A 7,387-nucleotide genomic window follows, 5' to 3' on the forward strand; every position below is an offset into this window, starting at 1 on the left:
AGAGATAGGATAGATAACCCCAGCATTCAACAGTTTAAGAATTTCTTTTTTCACAACTTCCTTAAGATTATGATTCAGTCTCCTTTGAGGTTCAATACTAGTGTATGATTCATTTTCCAGATTGATCATATGCATGCAAAGACTAGGTGAGATCCCATTGATATCATCTAAAGAATAACCTATTTCCCTTCTATATTTTCTAAGCTCAGTGACTAGCAACTCTAATTCCTCATTATTCAAGCTAGCATTCACAATGACAAGATAAGTAGAGTTAGAGCCAAGGAATACGTACCTCAGTCCTGAGGGTAGCGGTTTGAGTTCAACCTTGGAAGCTTTTAACTCTGACCAGTCATCATCTGCCGCCTTGATAGGGTCAACAGCTGGGTGAGTGATCAGGTTGCCACTAACTTCCTTCTCTAGTGCGCATACCTCCTTGACAGAATGATCCAATTCTTCAAAATGTTTTGAATCATCAGTTGCCTTGTAGGTATCCAGTAATGTTTCGTAGACCTTGGTCTCAGCATGGAGAAATCCATCTGATTCATTCTTTGTCAAGGTCGTCTTGAGATGATTCTCCTCAGCAAGTTCTTATAAAAGTTCATCAGCTAGCTGATCCATCTCCTCTATCCAGAACACCTTGCCATTGATTGTTGGTTTCTTCATGGACTCCTTGATGTCATATGTCATCTTGAAGTCTTCTCCCAATCATAGATCAATATTTCCCTTCTCAACATCAATGATAGCTCTTATAGTGGCTAGGAATGGGCTTCCAAGAATCAAGGGATCCTTAGGCTCTTCATCCATTTCCAAGACAACGAAATCTGTAGGGACTTTAACAACATCAATCCTTATTGGCAAGTCTTCCAAGAGTCCATGCGGGAGCCTTACTGACCTATCAGCTAGTATGACAGATATGTTGCACGCTTTGTATCTTGTGAATCCTAAACGCTAGCCATCTGAAGTTCCAAGATCACATAGGCATCTGCTGAATGATAGGGGGCCTCGTGAGCAGGGTAGAGTGAAAGATTCATGATCCTTAAGCTTCAAGGGAGTGATCTTCTTCTGGATAATGGCACTGCATTCATGACTCAATATCACTATGCCTTGGACTTCTTTTGCTCTCTCCATAACCAAATCTTTGATGAACTTCTGATAAGGAGGGACAAGTGCGAATGCATCCAGCAATGGCATTCTCAACTCAATCTCTTTCACTTGCTTTTCAAATAAAGCCTTATACTTCTCAGCTTGCTGCTTTTTGAATCGTCCTGGAAATGGTAGAGGTGGTTTGTATGGTGGGGAAACGTATCTCGTAGGCTTATCCTTGGTGGCTACAGGTGTTTCAGCATGTTTCTCAGCAGGTTGAGGAGCTTCTTCAAGTACGGCTTCTGATTCTTTAAGAAGAACAATCGGATCTTCATTCTAACATGCATCCTCCCTTTCCAAGTCTTCACTGTCCTCAGTGACATCAACATGTCCTTGTCTGGGAGACAATTTTTTACCGCTCCTCAACGTGATGGTATGAGCAAACTCCTTAGGATTCTGAACAGCTTTTCCTGGGAGTTGGCCAGGCTTTAGGGCAGAAGTAGAAGCAGATTTGCCCTCCATATACTTGATCTTGGAATTCAGAGTCTCAATCTTCATATTCAGATCATTGTATAAGCAGTCTAATCTCTGAGTCAGCTCAGCAAACTTCTTAGCATTGTCCATGGACCCACTTACTTGTCCCTGAGGAGTTGCTGAAGCATGTTTTTCATGTCATGGTCTGGTGCCTGAGGAGGCGGAGCGTGTTGAGGTTGGAATCCTGGTGGTGGTCCTGCTGGAGATTGGTAACCTTGCTGAAATTGTTGTTTGGGCACATAACCTTGGTTGTAGGACACAAATGTTTTATTTTGCCCCTGCTGCTGCTGTTGTGGAGGTGGATAAACCTGATCGTAGGGATTTGCAACATTGGTGCTCCTATAAGACATATTCGGATTCTGCTTATAAGGATTGCATCTCTTATTGTATCCACCTTGGTTCTGGACATAGCTTATCTCCTCCGATTGATCTCCCGCCCCATCCAGAATCTGGAAAAGTTCTTCTTCAGAGACGAAATGGATGTTCCTCTGCTGGCTCATCAAGAGTTTGTCCAGCTTATCATTCACAGCTTTTATCTCCTTCTTGTACTTCTCATCAAGATCTATGCTTGCCCTGAAGGTTCTATCATAGTCTTCATTGTAGTTGCCATCAGACTGTGATAGGTTCTCAACAAGCTCCCAACCATCGTCGACGTCCTTGTTCAGAAAGTTGCCATTGCTGGTAGTGTCAAGTAACATCCGGATCTTCGGGAGAACGCCCCAGTAAAGAGTACTGAGGAGAGCCTCCTTGGTGAAGCCATGGTGGGGGCACTAAGACTGATAACTTTTGAAGCGCTCCCAGGCTTCACAAAGCGTTTCTCCATTCTTCTAAGTGAACCCAGAGATCTCGTTGCGCAGACGTGCAAGTCTGGAGTTGGAGAAAAACTTGGCAAGAAACGACTGCTTGCATTGATCCCAGAAAGTGATAGATCCTGGAGGAAGAGTTTTCTCCCATTGATGAGCTTTGTCACCCAGATAGAATGGAAAGAGAAGTAACATGAAACCGTCCTCACTGACCCCATTGATCTTGGTGAGACTGCAGAGACGATCAAACTCATCGAGGTGATCCATGGGGTCTTCCATAGGCAGACCATGAAATTTATTCTGCTGGACCATGGAGATCAGACAACTCTTGATCTGAAAGTTGTTGTTATGCACGGCTGGAGGCATTATACCTTGACGATGGGTATGGTTGCGTGGAGCATCACCAACTCCAATCCTTGTAGGTGCCCGTGGTGGAGGTGGTTGTTCATGGTTTTCCATCTCCACTTGTTGTGGTGTTACTCTGTTGCGTTGCTGTCTTGATGCAGGTACCAAACAATCAATATAGTCGGAGGGCTGGAACAAATTCTCTGTGCCTTGCGACCATGTGTGCATACAAATCAAATTAACTTAGCTCGCGAGACGGTTGAGTCTGTCAGTCGAGTAGGATCAGTTGAGCAAGAGTTGTACCTAAATCAGTAGACAAGCAGAAAGAACATAGTGAGTAACTATAGTGAATGTTGTGTAACAACTTGATCTTAGCAAGTCTAAAATCTCAAATGTAACAAACAAACACCCAAATGGCAGTGGCGCCAAATTGATACTAGAATTTTTCTATCAATTACCCTAGAGTACTATCATGTCATTGTAGTACAATATGTATCAATCCAATCAGGTGTGATGCTAGCAATCAAGATATATTAGAAATGATTAAGTCAAGCAAGCATAAATGATTTTTGGTTTTCAGTGATCCTAAGTAAACATGTTAAACATGCGATAAATGTAAGGCTGTATTTACTACCATGCATAAACTAAAACGTAATGATTATTGATACTAGCAAGAAAACAAAGCGGAACAAGTAAATAACAAGAGAATTAAACAGAAAGCACAAATGGATAGAAGATCCTGAGGATGAGGTTATTGATGTAGATGGAGTATGCTAATCTACTTCGAGTGTTTAACAAACGACAAACATACTAATTCCTAGATAATGAACATCAAATACTAGTTAATCCAATCTCTTGGCAGAAACTTTCATGTTTACAACACTTCCTATTCTCGAACCTCTTTGATGAAACATGCAGTAACCAGGCATGAAGAAACAATCCATTAATGTCAATAAACTTCTTAGACATTTAATCTCTTAAGCTAAGCAAGTATATCTCTGGTATTAGTTGTTCAGACATTTCATCAAACACTTGGTAGGTGCTGAAATGTCTAAGATCTAATTCCACTTGATCAGAGAAGAATTAGCTATGAATACACTAATCCAGAAGGGAACAAACGAATCTAACTTAAACACTCTAGCAAACTAACATTCTCCACCTAATCTATCCCATCCTCAAGAATCCTAACACTACTCAGACACAAAAATCATGTTAAACATCATAAACTCAGAATCGTTCAAAACATGCATAACAATAACGATGGCAGGAAGAAAAAAAATAATGATTCAAGAACTAAGTGCAAAATCTTAATAACTTAAAAAAAATCTGAATTATAATTCTCTGGATTGTTTGGTGGCTAACAATAAAAACCTAAGAATAAAAACTCGACCCCCTAGGCAATGCCAAAAGAGACCTATTTATAGCAATGTTTGGGAAAAACTTAAAAACATAAAACGACAAAGTAAAACGTGGTTTAAGAGTTGTCGTGACTATGTTGGTCGAGTGAGCATCTCAAGTGAACATCTTCTCTGCTTTGCTCGATCGTGTCACTCGAGTGTGCACGTCGAGTGACGGTTGATCCTGTTTTGCATTCCCTCGGTTCACTCGATCCCCCTACTCGATCGGCTACTCGATCACCCTACTCGATCACGTCCGTCGAGTGAAGTATGTTTCTGCAACGCATCTCTGCTTCTCACTCGATCGTCCCACTCGATCACTCGCATGTCGAGTAACGTTTGTTCCTCTGCTTCGCTCCGCATGCCTCCTAAGTACCTGAAACACTCAATATATGCAGAATGTATGCAATACATGCATAAAACCTACCTAAATATGTAAAACATGCAGAAAAAGATCAATATGATGCGAAACAACAAGTGAATGATGCGGAAAAGATGATGAACACATGCTCAAAAGGTGATGAAATACAGACTTATCAATAATGCTTGCCTATATGGAGTTCTGAACAAGCTCAAAGCCTAGGGTTAATTATTCACCAGAAAATTAAGCGAGTCAATCACCTGATCTATCTCGTGTATCGACCCTTCATTTACGAGTGAGTGCTTCAGAGCCAGCGCGTGAATTCCACCTTTCAAAAATTAAGCATGGAATCTCTTGACCCTTGTGTGATTTGAAGTTAGAGTGATTCCAATCTAGAATCATCTGATATCAAAACTCTTATCTAAGGTTGTATCTTTCCAACCTATTTAATTTTTAAAAACACCTTAATTGGTTGGGCCCTTAAAAGGCCAGGTTTGGGCTTACACAAAAACGAAGAGACAGTTTCACAAAGAAGAAAACGGAAAACTCGTCAGAACAAAGACGGAAGCTTGGGTCTTTCTGTATAACCGGAGGCAAGGAATTAGAGTATAAACTCCAGCGAATTCAAGGACCATGATGTTGTGACAGACACAAGGGAATTAAGAACTCTGACGAAAGAATCCGGTTCCCACCATTGCATCCATTCCTTCGACCTACCACACCTCTTATAGTTCTCCCGATATGCTCAGCTCCTCGACAACCGGTTCCGAGATGTCATATCCCATACCTAGCAATAAGACACCCATGGATCTATTCCCTCCATCTAACTCCATGAGCCACAAAATCTTCTGAACAAAAACCCTTTCAACCGGTCCGACAGAAACCACAACGGCGGATCCAGAGGTTGACAGCTAAGACAAGCACTCTTTCACCGGAACCCATAGTGGTCATCAAATATCTCAAGGATCTACCGTAAACCACCGAGACAAAACAGTAAACCCACCTCTTCTTCACCTACTTCCGTCGTAGCCACAACAACCAGTTGAACGACTGAGCCATGAAGAAGCTTCGTTACAACCTCCAGCGTCTTCAACCAGAGTAATGCACAACAGATCTCTTTCCACCGCTCGACTGGAGCCACCCCTACATCAATGAAGAAGACACCAACCCACCGCTGTCGGAGAAAAGTTCTAGCCCATCACTGAAACTCAAATTTTCCAACTGGCGGCCACCATAAAGTCCTTCAAGAAGCAAGAGGAGTGAGAAGCAACACAATCACGAGACAAAGTCAGAGACAGTGCTCCCCCCTCATATCGACTATGGTGGCTATGGTTGTGAACAAGAGACGAGACAGTTTTTTATTTGGGCCTCTCAAAGGCTTTTTGCTATTTCAACCTATATTTGTTTATTATTTTTTATTCATCATTTACCTTTTTATTAAAAAAAATTGAAAAGCAAATAATTTTTTTATGTCTTGCTATGTATTTTTTTTATTTATTAAAAGAAAAAGCCATAAAATTCATATTTTTGTTAATTTAAATTAAGTTTCGAAATATGAAGTTCTAAAAAACCAGAAAATAAAAATTTATATTTGTTTTCCATTTTTTATTTGAAACTTTTGAATTTATATATCTAAAGAAAATTTAAAAAAAAAACAAAATTTTCCATATTTCTTTACGAGTTATTTGTTATTTGCTTCTTTGTTTTATTTTTGTTTAATACGTTCTTAATCTTCATTTTTGTTTCTCTTCTTTTCTTTTGTGCAAGAAAATATCCAAGGAACGCAACCATGGAAGACTATTCAACAAAAATAGAAAAAGTGAGTCAATACAAGACTAGTCTCAATGGATTCAAATAAGAAGAAACCAAGCCACACTTGGTTTGATGAGGAGGTTGGTTATGCTGGAACTGAAACAACCCATCCCGTTTTTCTCATTTTAATTCATCAATAATAACCCTATAATTAATATTAACCAATGAACTAAACCAACAGGCAATAACCAGCAGAAATAAACCAATAATCCAAAATCAACCAATGGAAATACTAAACCAGCAATCATTCAACAATCTCCATAAACCAAATTAACTGAGCATTCCTAAACATGCTTCTAATCCATGGTTCCAGAACAATAATTTAAACCATAATAAAACAACCAACGCTCTAGATCATTGCCCTCTTCTTCACCTTGATTCCACTATCACATTTTATCTTTACCTGCATCACAAAATCAATGAGATGCGTGAGTACTATCACAAATACTCAGTGAAGCGGTTCTCTCATCTACTGGGTTAAACACACAGGCATAATAAGACCATCAAACATGCATAAAATCACTCCAAACAACCAAACCATGCATAAACAGACATCGACTACTCGCTGTCCAGAAAAATTGCTGTCCAGAAAAATTGCTGTCCATAACACTGTCCAGAAATAGGTGTCGAGTGACACCCAATAGTGTCGATCGACATTGGCTCCGTAGAAAGCCTGCAATCGCATCTCCTCACACCAGAGATCGATTTCAACACCTACAGGCTCCAAATTTGAACTCTAAATCATAAATAGACACAATACAAGCCAAAACACAACAATTCCAGCCACCCAAATCAATCAAATACACATCATAAGGTCTTATATTTCCCAGATCAACGATGGTCACACACTCAACTTGATGTGGATTGAAGGATTGGACGAACAAAGAAGAAAACAACAAGAACAAGAGCCTCCTTGAACCACAGCCACAAAATCAACCTTCCCCCTTGCTAAAACACCCAAGAACAGCCACAGAAACCTCAAGAAAACTCTCCAGAACCTCTCCTTAAGCTTCAAGAACAAGCCAACACACAATTTTCTCTCTCTCTCTCTC

At 40.2% G+C, this 7,387-nt stretch overlaps 1 non-coding gene across 1 annotated transcript; it reads left to right on the top strand.

Moving 5' to 3' along the window:
• The first annotated feature begins 2,370 nt into the window (after positions 1-2,370).
• On the top strand, positions 2,371-2,474 carry LOC111830823. Its single transcript, XR_002834152.1, has one exon. It is a non-coding gene; the product is annotated as a small nucleolar RNA R71 (small nucleolar RNA).
• The last annotated feature ends 4,913 nt before the right edge of the window (positions 2,475-7,387 follow it).

This window comes from Capsella rubella, unplaced genomic scaffold (genome assembly GCF_000375325.1).
Source record: "Capsella rubella cultivar Monte Gargano unplaced genomic scaffold, Caprub1_0 scaffold_5, whole genome shotgun sequence".
NCBI classification, from domain to species: domain Eukaryota; kingdom Viridiplantae; phylum Streptophyta; class Magnoliopsida; order Brassicales; family Brassicaceae; genus Capsella; species Capsella rubella.